This window comes from Salmo salar, chromosome 21 (genome assembly GCF_965601325.2).
Source record: "Salmo salar chromosome 21, fSalSal1, whole genome shotgun sequence".
NCBI classification, from domain to species: Eukaryota; Metazoa; Chordata; class Actinopteri; order Salmoniformes; family Salmonidae; genus Salmo; species Salmo salar.
Window position 1 is genome coordinate 14,400,253 of NC_138311.1, and position 18,051 is coordinate 14,418,303.

At 45.4% G+C, this 18,051-nt stretch overlaps 1 protein-coding gene across 4 annotated transcripts in view; it reads left to right on the forward strand.

The window, feature by feature from the left end:
* Positions 1–9,326: 9,326 nt before the first annotated feature.
* LOC106581830 (myosin light chain kinase, smooth muscle) overlaps positions 9,327–18,051 on the forward strand; it is an 88,943-nt gene continuing 80,218 nt past the window's right edge. For 2 of the 4 annotated variants that reach the window (XM_014164223.3, XM_014164224.3), the window contains exon 1: positions 9,328–9,527. The gene's annotated coding sequence lies outside the window, so the exon portion shown is untranslated. Of the gene's footprint in view, positions 9,528–18,051 lie in introns of all 4 variants that reach the window. The other 2 variants (XM_014164225.3, XM_014164226.3) reach the window with 2 other exon arrangements.

Genomic DNA, 18,051 nt, shown 5'->3' on the forward strand with positions numbered 1-18,051 from the left:
GACTGCAATGTACTGTGTGTAATCAAATGTAACAAATTAAATTCATGAAAATAACACAATGTTTTGCACGCATTCATTTGCATCAAGCCTGTCTTGAGCATTTGGCCATAAATTCTCATCCATATCACAGTGAATGTCCTCATTTTTCATGCACCGCAGGAAAAACCTTTTGGCATGGCGAATCCAAGCTTGACATTGGTCTGCATTGATGTCGTCGCATGCCTCATCCATGGCCAGAAAGAGGGTGGCATGTTCATGGGGATGGTGATCGTACACGTTCCACATTCATGCTGAAAAAAATTCCTCAATAGGGTTGAGAAAAGGAGAGTATGGGGCAGGTATAGGGCCACAAATCGGGGATGGACCCAAAACCATGCCTTTATGGTGGATCCTGACATTGACAATGACATAGGTGACCCCTTAACCTTGACAGGCCTGCTCAATTTCATTTAGAAACACAATGAGGTGTGCAGCTTTGTAATGGCCCAGGTCCAACCACCCCAACTTCAGCGATAGCTGCGCACATGGAGATGTTTCCCCCACGTTGTCCAGGCACTTGGACGGTCGCCCGTTGACCGATGAGGTTCCGCCCATGGCGCTGAGTTTTGGCCAGGTTGAAGCCCGCTTCATCAGCAAAGACATACTTGTGATGGTTCACAGCAGCATCAAGCACCATCACCTTCTAAAAATATATTTTGGTTAGTTATTTTTACCATATAGTTCCAATATGATATTGTGAAGTAGCATTTGCATCTAATAGTAACAGAAATACAGTATATAGTGCTGTACCTGAGCATACTCTGCCAGCTGTTGTTTCACCCGGTCGTTGTTTCCTCTGAAAAGGCACCAGGTAAATGTGTTTCATAGATACCTGGTGCCTCTTCAAAAGGCGGGCGATTGAGCAGGCCTGTCAAGGTCACTTTGTCTGAAGCAAAGTGATGAAATCTGTTGGTATTATCAGAAAGATTAGTGCTTTGGTTCGTCAGGCTTGCTTCCTAACTTTAGACTATAGCTTAATTTACCCATATCTCGTTTACTGAAATATTGTCTGGGCCAGTACATATGCTTCCAACCTATACAAATCAATCATCATACAAAATAACCTCCTCTAATTACCTAGCTCCATCTGCAGCTTTGTTTAAGAAACTCAATATCTTGTTTATGTATGACATTAATGTACTCCAATTATGCACTTTCACCTACAAATACTCATACCTCCCAGACAGTTTACCTTAACCCTTCAATGGATTCTTCCAGGTTAATACTGAAATCCATCAATGTAACATAAGACACTGTGATAACCTTCACCCTCCCCACTGCCGTACCTCACATAGTCAATTCTCTATCAGATACAGAGGTACTAACTCAGGAATTCTTATCTTCACATTGCAAAAATATCATCATCCCTCAATAACTTCAAGCGAAGACTTGGGGTCAGCCGGATGAACCAAACTACTCTGTAATCTCCTCCATATAGCCTAACTCTCACATGCACACACACATTTAAACAAATATATAATTTATATAAATATTCTTTTTTAGTTTTTACGTGATTACTGATCAATTCATTTATTCTTTTATAATTAGCAGGTTTTGTTATCTGTTTTAACAAACCTTTTAGATTTTTGTACTTATGTATTGTATCTCGTTTTTTTGTGGTGTGGTTTTACTTTTTATATAAACCCTTGGGCTTCCAAGCACACCTGCGCATCGTTTTTTAAAATGTGTTTTCATCTGTGTTGTTGTCTATCACTTGTTTTCTTTGGTGCAAATAAATACATAAAACAAAATAAAGGTAAATGGATGCCACATTGGCAAAGGTGTCATCGTTCACCTCAATGGACTGCTTCATTTCAGACAACCGTAGGTCATTCCTGGCCCTCCCCATTTCCCCCACTGCCCACTCCTGCTGGTCGATCAGCACACGACCACCACCATGGGGTCTTCTGTCAATTCTGAGGTTAGAACAGAGTATAGTGTCAATAGATCATACTGCAAGAATACTGTAACATGTTTTGTGAATGTACATACATTACAATATGTAATTTACTCTAAATGTAATGGTAAAGCATAGTGCATATCCTGCAGACTTACTGGTTTTCTTGGCGAAATGTTCTTGTGATCAAATTGAGAGTTGAACTAATCTGTCTGCCTCTGCCATGGTAAGGCCTTTGTTTACCACATGGTCAACGATGATGGCCCAGACTTCATTAGACATAACAGTTCCCTGCCGTTTGCCTCCCGCTCTCTGATGTCCACCTTTTTACATTTTCATTTTAGTCATTTAGCAGACGCTCTTATACATTTCATACATATTTTTTTGTTTGTTTTTTGTACTGGCCCCCGTGGGAATCGAACCCACAACCCTGGCGTTGCACACACCATGCTGGCATTGCAAACACCATGCTCTACCAACTGAGCCACAGGGAAGAATAGGCCCATGCCCATCTCTTTGACAGGGCCCATGTCCACCTCTTTGACAAGGCCCATGCCCATCTCTTTGACAGGGCCCATGCCCACCTCTTTGACAAGGCCCATGCCCATCTCTTTGACAGGGCCCATGCCCACCTCTTTGACAAGGCCCATGCCCACCTCTTTGACAGGGCCCATGCCCACCTCTTTGACCTCTTTGACAGGGCCAATGCCCACCTCTTTGACCTCTTTGACAGGGCCCAAGCCCACCTCTTTGACCTCTTTGACAGGGCCAATGCCTATCTCTTTGACAGGGCCCATGCCCACCTCTTTGACCTCTTTGACAAGGCCCATGCCCATCTCTTTGACAGGGCCCATGCCCACCTCTTTGACAGGGCCCATGTCCACCTCTTTGACAAGGCCCATGCCCATCTCTTTGACAGGGCCCATGCCCACCTCTTTGACATGGTCCATGCCCACCTCTTTGACAGGGCCCATGCCCACCTCTTTGACCTCTTTGACAGGGCCCAAGCCCACCTCTTTGATCTCTTTGACAGGGCCAATGCCCATCTCTTTGACAGGGCCCATGCCCACCTCTTTGACCTCTTTGACAAGGCCCATGCCCATCTCTTTGACAGGGCCCATGCCCACCTCTTTGACAGGGCCCATGCCCACCTCTTTGACAAGGCCCATGCCCACCTCTTTGACAGGGCCCATGCCCACCTCTTTGACAGGGTCCATGCCCACCTCTTTGACAGGGCCCATGCCCACCTCTTTAACAGGGCCCATGCCCACCTCTTTGACCTCTTTGACAAGGCCCATGCCCATCTCTTTTGACTGGGCCCATGCCCACCTCTTTGACAGGGTCCATGCCCACCTCTTTGACAGGGTCCATGCCCACCTCTTTGACCTCTTTGATGGGGCCCATGCCCACCACTCTGAGCCGTTTGATTTCTCCATCTCCTTTGCTGTCTATCCTGCTCCATGTTGAAAAGAATTGCAATTCTTCAAACATCCCCTTTTACAGTATATGGTGACCAAATGTGGTTACCACAATGTGAAATCAATGAACAATAACGAGTAGTCATTATGTATGGTTACCATGTATCATACATGTCATTTAGATGTTTATACTTTACAAACACACATTCTTTTACTCAAAATCCATATTTAGTAGACAAACCAGTTTAAAATCTATAGGGTCACCAAACGGTGATTAACCATTAAGCGCAGTTGGATTAAGCGATGGCCAAATGTATTTAAACAAATGAGAAGAGAATCATATAAAAAGTATTGTGAGCATTGCATTGCGAAAGGCAATTACTTTAAATGAAAGGTATTTCTAGATGAAACACTGATTAGGTTTGGTGAAAAAGTTACTGGGTGATTGTGTGTTGAAAATGTGCTTAAAAGTTGAGAAAAAAATATCCTTTTTGATGATCTGTTTTGAGTTTTTACTAAGAGTTGTGAAATTTTACCACATACTTGTGAAAATAGTACCAAAGCGCAAAAAAAAATATATGTAAATACTACAAAAGCGGCTTATTTTCCAAAGTAGCCTTCAATATGATAAGATAGCAGCAATGTTTTCACATGGTGCAGATGTCCTGTAGTACAGTCAGTGTGTGTGTGTGCGCGCGTGTGTGTGTGTGTACACGCTTGCGTGTTTCTGTGTGCCTGCCTGTGTGTGTACAGTATGCATGCATATTTCTGTGTGTGCGTGCTTGCATGCGTTCATGTGTGTGTATGTGAAAGTGCACTGGGAGTGTGTCGTCCCACAGATGGACCCGCTGGGCCACCAGGTGCCAGGAAGTGACAGCCTTCCTCAACCAACTAGGTCAGTCCTGCCACGGCCACCAATACACAAAGTTCTCTCGGGCTATTAAGCTTGCTCAACTCTGAATGTGTGTGTGTGTGCTGTGTAAGGCTGCAAAGTTTGCATTTCACTAGGGCAGTCCAATTCTGATATTTTTTTTCACTAACTGGTCTTTTAACCAATCACATGAGATCTTTTCACATTAGTGAAAAAAAAAGATCAGAATTGGGCTGCCTGTGTAAACGCAGCCTAAGCTACATATAATTTGTATGATTATCTGATTTCTGGCAAACCATGTTGGATTTGGTTTGATATTTTCTTTGCCCCATAGCTATATCTCCAATTAACTTGTGGTAATTGAAACTCTCCTTTCTGTATCTTGTCATCAACAAATGCTAAGTGGAATTTTAATCACTAAATTGTAATTTCAGAGATAGATTCCTTTGTGTGTTGTGTTCGTGATTGGAATATGCTGTCTACTAGGCCTAGACTATACATGCGGGTAGATTAGATAATATTGTAAATGGTCCTCTGATTACTCGGTGCGTTCCAGCTCCTACCGTTTCCATGGTCACCTGAGCATGGAATGTTCTGCAGTCTAAGTGAGCTGTGGGCCAGGCGGCCTGGAGCCATCCCACTATGGCCTGTTAACAGGGCATTGAGCACTGGTTCTGCCAGGATCCTCATGCTTTAGCCACAGACACAGGCCCACAGGATGAGACAAATGCACAGCAAATGGTTTAAGCATCCAACATCCAGGAAGTCCTAATATGGACACCGTAAACCTAAGTCAGGTTTAAGTTGAGTGTATTATGGGGGGGGAATGATCACGACTATGCTATGTGGACATTTCCCTTATGATTTCAATTGTTTGGCCAGATTTTACCAAGTGAAGAAAGCAGCTGTACTGTACATAAAATACATCACAGAGCCATGAAAATCTAGAGACAGTGAAATACCTCCTTTGAGTGCTTAATATGCTCTGATCCTCTTCATAACAAGCTCTATAGAGTATATTACTGAACCCTGGTTATGGGAAACGAAGCCAAGGCACGTACTGCATGCACTCTAAAAGGTATCATCCTGTATAGAGTAGATTTAGCATATCTGCAAATCACAGGTAAAATAGTCTGTAGGAAAAATGAATATTTCGAAAGAGATTGGCCAGATGACCACACATCATTATGGGAGAGTGGGAGAGCTGTTGCATGTGTTGGGCAGAGAACTACTCACGGGACAGCTGGGACACATCATTTAGTAGGACACTTTCTAACTTCAGTCAGGAGATGGCGCTATAGGCACCAGAAGGCTTGGGTTACATTGTAATGCTGTATGGATAAACAATTGTTATGGATTTTGCAACATATTTGAAACATCATCACTGTACGCAACAATTACACAAATTGGGCAACTGCAATATTCCCCCCAAAAGTCCTAACACAAATAAGTCTCAATACCTTACACATTTCAGTTTACGAACCAAAAACCTCGCCTCAAAGGACAAGCTAATGTTTTGCCAGCATAGCCAATATCATTCTCCAATTGGAAAATGTTGTGGCCAAAACCAGGCCATAAAACATTCCTAAAAACCACACAGTGATTTGAATGCTTTAATCAGTGGAGTGTTGGCCAATTACAGAGATACAGCCACAAACTGACAGGAAGAAAATAATTACACCATCAACTAAACGAGATAAGCAGATCAGTGGCGCCTGAGATCCCCACACTTTCAAACAGACTCCTCTAAAGGTCAAGGTCAACCAGGTTATACAATAGCTAGCTCTGGTCCAGGGTGTTAGCGCTGCTTTTAACACTGAGGCCCTTAAAAACTGGACCAGAGCAATACAGTAGCCTACATGTTACGGTAAGGTCAGGACCATTTTGAAAATGAGCATTTATGTTATATTATCATAATAAAATGTTCCATCCTGGTTTAAATGTTATGGTCGTTTTTAATAGGCCAGTGGAATATATTTGGAAATTGGTGAATTAATAAAAGTGTGGAGTGTGAGAAACACTAGAACACTCCAATAAAGCATACCAAATGTTTTTCACTGCATGATTTAAGATACACAGCTAATGTGTAGGAGGAGATGATTTTGCCAACTCTCCATATTGAAACGTAAATGTCAAACTGCCTTCCCTAGAGCAGGGTTAACACTGCATGTGGAGGAAATCACAGAGGGGGGTTTCCTATACATCTGTGTTTCAGACAGTTTAGGATTGTTTTGTCTGGAGTTTTCGTTTGAGGCAGCACTCCCAGAGAATGTTTACTTTTACCTTTCCGGTGGGCTAGCTACTCTTGATCTGATTCCCATGCTGAAGTAGCCTACTGCAAGACCTGCCTCTTTCTGGAATGGGTAGGGGGGAGTCAACATATTTACATGTAATATGACAATACTTTATAGAGGCTGAACACATAACAGTGTATATCATCGTTTGTTGTAGCTAACCTGGGTTAAGCAGGAGAACTGCTTAAATCATCCAGAGGTATAAATCCTATTGCTCCTTTGCTTGACCAACACAGTTCATTAGAGGGTAGGAAAAGACACAGTTACAGATAATACACTGATATGCTGATGTACTGATAAACTGAAGTGTAATAGTATAATATAGTACAATATCCACTAGAGAGCACTGATGTAACACTGATGCTGACCTCTCAATGCACAATTGAGTTATCTGTTAAAAAAGTTAGATGAGGTTATGGTGAGTTTGCAGTTTGACTTACAGAGCTTCCAATGTGTGTTATTTGATCAAATTGGTGACCATACTAAATGAATGCCATACTTCCTTTGCAAGAACCATATCCCATCATATTATCATCAAATCAAAGTTATATTGACACTTTCTCTCAAGCTCTTTTGTTTCTTGCATATGGACTGTTTCTTACATCCAGCCCACTGACATTGTTTTGCTTTCTGTGTTTCCTACATAGCACTGCCATCACTGAATGTTGACAGGCTGTGAAATCAGCTGCAAGTCAAGAAATGCATTTCACTGGGTGCTGTAACAGCCAGAAGACGTGGCAGGTGTTTTCACTATTCAGCCTCTTACTTGAATCCCACACTGACTAAATGACCATTCCATATGTTACAACTATCTGCCTCAACTCTTGCGACAGCTCAGCTCCAAGAACATGTATTTTTCACAGTAATATTTAATCGGCACAAAAATAACTACACTTTAAATGGGGCTTTCAAAAATGGTGTTCAAGCCAGTGGCTGTTTGTCCCTAGTTACCACAGCCACAAAGTCAAAATGAGGCTAGGCATAAGGTTAGCAGTGTGGTTAAGGTTAGTGTTGGGTTTAAAATCCGATTTTAAGAAAATAAATTGTAGAAATAGGGGGGGATTAGCCATAATTATGACTTTGTGGCTGTGGTAACTAGTGACGACCCTAGTGGCTCTTGGTGATAGTTGTGAACTATGGTGTCTGAACTGATTGTGGAGTGAATACAGTGACAAATGCAGAGGAGAAACAGCCCTAGACTGTCCTTTTTGTTTTGAGTAATCACAACCTGTCCAGGTAATGATGCAAGTAAGCCTGATAGGCTATTTCAGTTTCGCAACTGGGTATTCAATACATCACTATATATACAAAAGTATGTGGACACCCCTTCAAATTAGTGGATTCGGCCATTACAACCACACCCGTTGTTGACAGGTGTATAAAATCGGGCACACCGCCATGCAATCTCCATAGACAAACATTGTCAGTAAAATGACCTTACTGAAGAGCTCAGTGACTTTCAACGTGGAACCGTCATAGGATGCCACATTTTCAACAAGTCAGTTCATCAAATTTCTGCCCTGCTGGAGCAACAACTGCTCAGCCACGAAGTAGTAGGCCACACAAGCTCACAGAATGGGACCGCCGAATGCTGAAGCGCGTAAAAAGCGTCTGTCCTGGTTGCAACACTCACTACCGAGTTCCAAACTGCCTCTGGGAGCAACATCAGCACCATAACTGTTAGTCGGGAGTTTTATGAAATGGGTTTCCATGGCCGAGCAGCCGCACACAAGCCTAAGATCACCACGTGCAATGCCAAGCGTCGGCTGGAGTGATGTAAAACTTGCCGCCTTTGGACTCTGGAGCAGTGGAAACGTGTTCTCTGGTGTGATGAATTACGCGTCACCATCTGGCAGTCTGACAGACTAATCTGGGTTTGGCGGATGCCAGGAGAACTCTACCTGCCTGAATGCATAGCGCCAACTGTAAAGTTTGGTGAAGGAGGAAAAATGGTCTGGGGCCGTTTTTCATGGTTCGAGCTAGGCCCCTTAGTTCCAGTGAAGGGAAATGTTAACGCTACAACATACAATGACATTCTAGACGATTCTGTGCTTCCAACTTTGTGGCAACAGTTTGGGAAAGGCCCTTTCCTGTTTCATCATGACAAAATGCCCCCTTGCACAAAGGGGGGCATACAAAAATAGTTTGTCGAGATTGGTGCAGAAGAACTTGACTGGCCTGCACAGAGCCCTGACCTCAACCCCATCAAACACCTTTGGGATGAATTGGAACGCAAACTGCGAGCCAAGCCTAATCACCCAACATCCGTGCCCGACCTCACTAATGCTCTCATGGCTGAATGGAAGCAAGTCCCCGCAGCAATGTTCCAACATCTATTGGAAAGCATTCTCAGAACAATGGAGGCTGTTATTTAAAGCAGCAAAGGGGGCACAAACTCCATATTAATGCCCATGATTTTGGAATGAGATGTTCGACGAGCAGGTGTCCACATACTACTCATGTAGTATATGTGTCAAGGATTGAAAGTTGGTTACATTTCAGAATATGGCTTTCTGATTGTAGGCTATGTGGAATAAGCCCTGAATAGCCTATGTAATTTATCTATTTGAATTTACCAGTTGAAATTTGTGAACTAATCCTCAAATAAATAGTGGAAGAAGCTGAGAGCAAAATACATCATGTAGTTACATCATTTCATACATCAATTTACAAATGCTGTGTGACCCAGACCAGGCAGTACATTTGGGGATAGATCTGCAGATTTTCAGACCTCCCCCTTTCCCATCTCGCACGACCAATGAAAGGCCTCACAAAGTATGTTAGGATTGACGCCAAAAAGTTTGATACTGGCAACGAATCCCGCAAGATCTTACTAAAGTAGACGGCGATACATCCGACGGATGAGTGACCCATCTGTATTTGAAAGCGCAATACATTTTCTCTGCTGAATTGTTGTAGGAGAAGTTTATCTCATCAGAGTGAAAAGTTAGAGCAGAGGAGCAGCGCTTCATATTGACGAGACGCTATTTTGGCAACGTGCTGTTTTGGTAAGTCCAACTGAAATATTGAAAATGTTTGTCTCAGCCTACCTGTAACTCTGGGATATCACTACACCTACAAAAGGTTGCTCTGATCATGGTAGGCTATTGCATAAACGTTTCGAATGAAGGAACTCTGATCATAACAATAGAGAACTTGTATTATTGCCTCCTTAGGTTATTGATTTAGCTTACTCTATTATTGATGTGACTTTACAATTGTTTGTATGAATTTCCATTTCAAATACATCGACTTTTTCATTTTTATTTTTTTACTTTAAATTGAAATCTGTGAAATTACTATTGATATTATTCTACTGAATTATTTGAAAAAGCCTAATACTTTACCACAATATTTTCAATCTATAGTTCTTGTTGAGCTTTTCATTTTTTGCTTTTTAGTTTCAAATTCCCCAAACATTGCAGTAGATGAAATAAAACATACCACATGATTTTCGAATCAAGGTGTTCTTAGGGCAATTTGTATTATACTGGACTTAAATCTGTCACTCCATTTAGTATGATATATTTATTTACGTTAGGTTACATTATGAACGGAATAGCGGTCGTACAATATCATACATATTACCCGGTCATGCAATAGAATACGAATTGGATGACGTAACTTATCATGCGTCTTGGATGACATATATAATTAAATACGTGTCCACAACAGAGGATCGAGTTCTCGAATTGAACGGTTTATTAACCAGAACTCACAGGCTGCTATTTGGCCATAGCCTACTCCAAATAAATCAGTAAACAACAGGCGTCCAACTCTCTGTCAGGATGCAAAAAGAGATCAAACAATAGCAAGCATGGTCTTTCAACCTGCAGTGCCTGACCTCCTGCCCCCTTCCACCAACCACAAGGACACCTGGCACCAGAACATTCCAGGCGTTCCTTTGGTTGGCAGACAACAGGTTGACTGGCATGCCGGACCCGCAAAACCGGACACTGGTAAAGTGCACCACAATAAAGGAACAACATAACTTAGGCACACACAGTTGTCTATGTGGGTCGCTACACCACCTCCATTTCCAAAACCCTGCAGGGCCCCACCCAGTGACTGTCGAGTTTGGGGCATCAGCCTTTTTTTTTCAGGGGGCTTGTAGACCCAGACCATACTTTTCTGCCTCACACCTGCGTTCAGCAGCTGTTCTTTGGAAGGTGCCTCCTTGTGTACTCCGGCCCCCGGGGGAACAGCAGGGCTATCAGGGGCTGTCGAAATGCCATCTCCGCAGGGGTGCGGATCTCTCTCCCCAGCGTGAGAAGGGCAGGAGGTGGTGTTCTGGACAGCGGAGTGGCACGCCATGAGGACCAGGGGCAGATGATTGTCCCAATCATGCTGGTGTTTGGCAGAGATGGTCAGCTGCTGTGCAGCGTTTTGTTGAAGAACTCCGTGAGGCCATTGCCCTATGAGTGGAGTAGTGCGGATCTTGAGAATATCCAGCTGCTCACACATGGTGGCAAACACACAGCACTCAAAGTTTCTGATTGTGAATGGACTCTGCAGCGCCAAACTTGCTGAACATAACTGCTGTGAGGGCGTCTACGATGGTTTCTTCCTCTTGGTCAGGCAGAGCATAGGCCATTTTGTAAAATAGTCCATGGCCGTGAGCACCCAGTGGTTTCCACTGTCTGGTGGGGAATGGACCAATTACATCCACTCCCACTCTCTCCATGGGGGCCCCAACTGGACACTGTTGGAGCTGTGTATGAGAGTGGCCTAGAGAGCCCTTTCTCGCTGTGCAGCTGTCACAGCGGGGGCAAAAGTCCTCCACCTCCCTCTTGTGCTGAGCCCAGTGGAAGCCTTGACGGAGGCGGCAGAGGGTTTTTGTGACCCCAAGTGTCCAGTCCCTACTCATCCATGTATGCCCTGGAGCACAGCCTCTTGCAGTGCTTTGGAGACTACCACCTGCCACCTCTCTTCTCCTCTAGCTGGCCCTTTCCATGCTTGCTGCAGCACACCATTAGCCAGCCGCAGAGCCCCGAACTTTTACCACAGCCCTTTGGTGAGAGCGTTGCCATTCAGCCATGTTGACCACCTGCAGCTCAAGGAAGACAGGCACGTGACATATTATGGCACAGGCCCCCTCCGTACACAGCTCTCTCACGGGCCTCTCTCTCCGCTCGGTGGTGGAACCCGTCTGCAGTACACGGCCGGTGGGACATGGCGTTGGAGTGGCTTACAACTGAAGCTCCTTCAACCAGCATGAAAGACTTGAGGCACTGGAGGGCAGAGTGGTCAGTCCTTACCATGAAGGGCAGGCCACCCAGGTAATACTTGAAGTGACATAGTAGCGGCACTCATGTTTGTTGAATGTCTTGCTGAAGTCAATCACCACTCTCTCCCCCCCTCTGGCCCCACCTAGGTCAGCACCCCACCCATTCCCACTATGCTTGTGGGGGGCGAGCATGGAGGCCTCGATCAGTGCACGCTGAAGGGTGTTGAGTCCTCCTGGCACCCCATTGTCCATGTTAGGGCCTTGTCCTTTGGCAGCAGGCGGTTTAGGGGACCGGAGAAACTGGAGAAGCCCTGTACAAACCTCCTGTAGTGCTGCTGGTCAGTGGGGGTAGGCCAGTCTCGGACAGCCCCCACTTTGTTCTCCATGGTGCTGATACCCTCTCTCCCCCCATCCCCACTTTGTGCCCCAAGAAAGAGAACCTCTCTCCTCATGAAGTGGCATTCCAGCACACGCCGTAGCACTCCCAGGGCAGACTGGAAGGAGTTGCCGTGGGCAAGGATGTCATCGAGGTAGACCACACACTCCTTTCGGGGAGATGCCGTCCAGCATCCTGTCCATTAACCTCTCAAAAGTAGCTGGTGCGTTGCAAAGGCCCTTGAACTGCCAGTGACCGCTGCTGGTGGAAAAAGCTCTCTTGGCTCTGGCCTCTGGGGATAAGGGCACCTGCCAGTAGCTGCTGCAGAGGTCCAGATCAAGCGACTCATTGATGCATGGTAGGGGGGTATGAATGCTTCCTGCTTACCTCATTCAGCCGCCTGTAATCTGCACAGAACCTCAGCTTGCCCCCCTTTTAAGGAACCCAGCCCTGGGGCTGTCTGAGGGCTTGACGAAGTCCTGCCGCTGCATCTCCAACACCACCTTGTCTCCTGACGTGCCATGCAGGTACAGCGGGGACGCACCTTGATGGGCGGAGCGTCGCCGGTGTCGATCTCATGTGGGTCTGACCCACCTTATCCTCAGAGCAAAGCTGTCTGAACTCGAACAGTGTCTGCCACAGCTGTTCCTGCTGCTGTGGGTCAAGACCATCGCAGTTATTTTCCCATATCTCCTTCACTGCCGACAGTGTCCTCTCCTATCTAGAGTAGCTGGGCTGGGGGGGAGGTTTCATTGAGGTAGCTGGGGGAATGTCACACTAAGCAGTGGGGGCTTAGCTATGGTGTGCAGCTGACAGAGAGGCTGGGGGAAGGTCACACACAGATGTGGGGGAGGGGCAGGGCAGCCATGAGTATTGGGTGACTGCAGGCCCTCCCTGGAAGCTAGTGTGTCCCTGTCTAGGCCTAGCTGGAAGCCTGTGCTCCTAAGAAAGTCCAACCCCAGGATACATGGGTCCTGTACAGCTGCTACCCACACAGAATCACACACTGTCCTGCCCCCTACCCTTTTCATGTGTGCCAGCTCACCTGTGACCGTGCGGGCTGAAACTGAGTCCAACCTGGTACAACGTCTGACTTCACCGGGGTTACTGTGGACTCAATGCCCGGGCACCCCCTTGACAGGGATGTAACAAAAGTCCCCAACACAGTTCCGGCCCACCGAAAATACAGGCTACATCCGCTTGCAGTTGTCTGCTTTTGAGGGAAGTGGAGCCTTTCTCCCCCGTCTGGGCCGTTGGGCTCCTCCTGACGATAGTGGGGGTTGGTAAAGAGAGCCAGGGGTCCTCACTGCCCTGTCTTTGTGGACCCCAAGCCCTTTCCCTGGGCTCTGGGGGACATAGGGCAATTCCTGTCCAAATAGCCTGGCTGACCACACCCCCAGCAGACCATGGGGCCGGGGTGTGTGTTGCATGCGGTCTCTGTGTTGCGTGCTGTCTGTGGCGATAATACACGAATGAGTTTAGTCATTTCAGTCACCCATACAGGCTTTCCAGGCTCTGCACCACAGCCCGCACAGTGGGTGTATCTCCAAACGCCCCCACTGTTTACTTCTGTAATGACTTGGGATGAGTTAGCTGGGTCTGTGTGTGCAGCTCCGTAGTAGAGCGTGCCTGTATGAACTGGTCACGTACCAGCTCGCTCTGCACGGAGGGGGCATGTGAGCGCATGCCTGCCGAGTGATGCGTTCAATGTCATTAGTGAGCACCCATAGCGGCTCCCCTGGCTGCCTGCATCTACTACTCAGTTCGGAGCCCAGCAGCCCGGGTTGTAAGCAGTGTCCAAAGTGCCTCATTGTTCCAACTAATACCCCATAATCATGTCTGTCCTCCGGGCTAAGCAACAACAAACAGGACAAAGCATCGTCCGTGAGGCACAAAGCTAGTTGAAGTCCTCCATCTTCATCCGACCCACCTAAAATGAGCAGTTCTAACTGGGCATGATACTTCCCAAACCACCTTACCAGAGTACAGTAATGACCTTGATTAAATAATAAATAGAATTGTCCACAACAGGATTTAGTTCTCGATTAAATGGTTTATTAACCAGAACTCTCAGGCTACTGTTTGGCCATAGCTTACGCCAAATAAATCCAGGATTCATCCAATGGCATTGAGGAGTATACCACCTCTGTCATCGGCTTCATCCATAAGTGCATCGACGACGTCGTCCCCACAGTGACCGTACGTACATATCCCAACCAGAAGCCTGTAATACATGGCAACATCCGCATTGAGCTAAAGGCTAGAGCTGCCGCTTTCAAGGAGCGGGACACTAATCCGGGCACTTATTAGAAATCCCGCTATGCCCTCCGATGAACCATCAAACAGGCAAAGCGTCAATACAGGATTACGATTGAATCCTACTTCACCGGCTCTAATGCTCATCGGATGTGTCAGGGCTTGAAAACTATTACGGACTACAAAGGGCAACCCAGATGTGAGGGAGCCTACCAGAAGCGCTAAATGCCTTTTTATGCTCGCTTCGAGGCATGCAACACTGAAGCGTGCACTAGAGAACCAGCTGTTCTGGATGACTGTGTGATAACGCTCTTGGTAACCGACGTGAGCAAGACCTTTTAAACAGGTCAACATTCACAAAGTCGCGGGTCCAGACGGATTACCAGGACTTGTACTCAAAGCATGCGTGGACCAACTGACAAGTGTCTTCACTTACATTTTCAACCTCTCCCTTAAAGAGCCTGTAATACCAACATGTTTCAAGCAGACCACCATAGTCCCTGTGCCCAAGGAAACAAAGGTAACCTGCCTAAATGATTACCGCCCCGTAGCACTCACGTCGGTAGCCATTAAGTGCTTGAAAGGCTGGTCATGGCACACATCAACAGATACCCTAGACCCACTCCAATTCGCATACCGCCCCAACAGATCCACAGATGGCGCAAACCCTTTGTGAGAATACAGTTCATTAATCAAATGGCCACCGGACTATTACATTGACCCCCCCCCCCCCCCCTCGGCATGCATTGTCACTTCACCCCTGCCTAAATGTACAAATTACTTCAACTAACCTGCACCCACGCACACTGACTCCGTAACCCCTGTATAGTATATAGCCTCATTATTGTTTCATTTTTTTATTTAACATTTTTTGTAAATATTTTCTTGGTTAAGGGCTTGTAAGTGAGTATTTAACAGTAAGGTCAATACATGTATTCGGCGCATGTGACAAAGTTTGTCTTGATAAACAACAACAGCTATCCAACTCTCTGTCAGGACTGAAAAGAGACCGAACAGTAGCAAGCATGGTCTTTAATTTTGAGGTGATCCTAAACCTCTCACTGAACAGTTTCAACTGAAATTTTCCAACATGAACTGTGCTAGCTATCTTAGTTCGTTGCTACCTTGGTTAGCACATTCCTAGCTAACTATGTTAGTGTTTGCAATGTCATTTTGGCTAGCTAGCTAAATTGTACAGGCTACAGTTTTGTATCCTTGCTGTTACAATAACCAAACGTTGGAGAAATAAATCATTTTTGAAACTAAGTTGTAATGCAGCAGATGACATGGGGTGGGTTCTGAATTCTCAAACAAGCAGCTTCAATTTGATTGGCTGTTGCATGCAATTGGGTTTGAGTTTCTTCATGTAACAGCAAAGTTGTTGTCATTTGCAACTGGAAATAAAATAGCGTGAGTGTAACCCCAGCCTAAGAAGCGGTAGATCTGTACTATGTAGACTATTTCTTATGTTTTGCCGTTCTTAGGTTTCGTGTGTGCGTCTTTTGTACACCAGCTGAAAATACAATATTTTTGGTTATAGAAAATATATTTCACTGGTTTAGATGGTACCATGATTCTCTACACAATGCCTGCTTGTTTTGTTACATAAACAGAACTATTAGAATTTAAGCAACCAGGAAATGGCGGAGTGAATTCTGCATATTGCACCTTTTAAGCCTGCAGTGCCCTGCCCTCTGCCCTAACCCCCGCCGATCCACCAACCACAAGGTTAAGTTTAGAATAAGAGTTAAAATGCTGCAATGGTCCTTGATTAAAAAATGTAGCCTGTTGGATTGCGAGACGGTAGGCAGCTGAACCAATGTGTCGGAGGAAACACCGTACACCTGGCGACAGTGTCAACGTGCATGCGCCCGGCCCGACACAGGAGATGCGAGAGCTCGATGGGAGAAGGACAACCTGGCCGGTCAAACCCTCCCCTAACCTGGACGACGTTGGGCCGATTGTGCGTCGCCTCATGGGTCTCCCGGTTGCGGCCAGCTGCGACACAGCCCGGTATCGAACCAGAATCCGTAGTAACACAGCTAGCCCTGCGAAGCAGTGCCTTAGACCGCTGCGCCACTCAGGAGGCCCCTGTTGAATTTCTTCTTAATGAGCTTGATCCATAATCAGTTGGACATGAGTAGTGCCATAAGTAATGAAACACAGGTGATTGAACAGGAAGTCCAGTTAGTACTGTAACACTAATAGTAATCTTCACTCGCAAGCTGTGTTCTGGCAGTCAGCTACTTTATTGGGCATCCAGAACCTAAGGACGGTCTTGAATAGGAGCAGAAGTTTTAGGTCAGCACTTTTCCCTGTCCAGACACTGACTACAGGCAGACAATGGAGCTGGTTGGTGTTACAGTAGGTCATGTAAAATTCCCACGTTTTCCAGAAATCCCAGTTGGAAGAATCCCGAAATCAGGGGAATAAGCAGGAAATCTGGTATCTTCCCATGTGGATTTAAAAAGAAAGAATAAACATTATTTCACCTTTATTTAACCAGGTAGGCCAGTTGAGAACAAGTTCTCATTTACAACTGCAATGAGGCATGGGCCCTGGTCAAAGGTAGTGCACTACATTGGGAATAGAGTGCCATTTGGGATGTACTTTGTGTTGAGAGGTGTGGGTTACCGGGATGTTACTAGCCTTATCACAGTCCTGTCCTATGAGCTTCCTGGTGCTATTGGCGAGTAGTATTAGTATTGTCCCTGTACATCATGGACCCAATTTTATTATTTTAAATTTTATGTTTTTGAAAGAAAAAAAAATTCTCCTCACTCATGTTTCCCCCAGCTGTCGGTCAACAGTGTGTCACGTTTACCAAAAGCTCCAACAACTGTGACTCTACTGTGGGTAAGATTAGACATTGTGTTCACACACGTTATCCAGTTTGGCCCCATCATTCTCCTTTCATTATGTCCTTTGTATTTAACTGCAGTCCCCTCCGTGTTGTACACCTGTTTGTCATCCTGGTGATTCATTGTGCGTCTTAAATGGCACCCTATTCCCTATATAGTACTCTACTTTTGGCCAGAGCATGGTCAAAAGTAGTGCACTACATAGGGAATAGGATATAATTTGGGATGTGTATACCTTATGTGCTGTGGGTTCTCACCCTAATGGCCTCGAGTAAAGGTGAATGACCCCATGGCCATGTAAAAGTGTTTGCTTATTGCTAGCAACGGTGCCCCAAACAGTCAGAAAGAGCAGATCTCTCCCAGCCAGGTATTCCAGGTATGCATATGTGACTTAACCCTTAGATGAAAGGATCATTGGTATTGGAGTACTGCGGATGAAACCAATATTCCTGTGAGCCTCCCGGGCCCATGTTGTGCATCTAAGGGTTAACACAGTTCAATATTCTAATTATGTATGGAAATAGCCATGGTTATGTGGGTTTGCAATAGCAGGGATACATTTTTAGTGGTTTGTCTTCTATCAGCTATTGCAAGCATTTTTATTTGCTGAACTATTATGCCATGTTTCTTTTTATTGATATTGGTTTTAAAAGGGTATGAACCTTCGACCATGTCGAATGTGAGGTATGAAGCATGACTGACTCGGGGCCATGCAAAACATCAGAGCTCAAATAAACCGAATATACATTCTGCAATGTGTCCACTGATAAAGCGCCAACGTGCCTATCTTGGTGTTCCACTAAATAATTAAT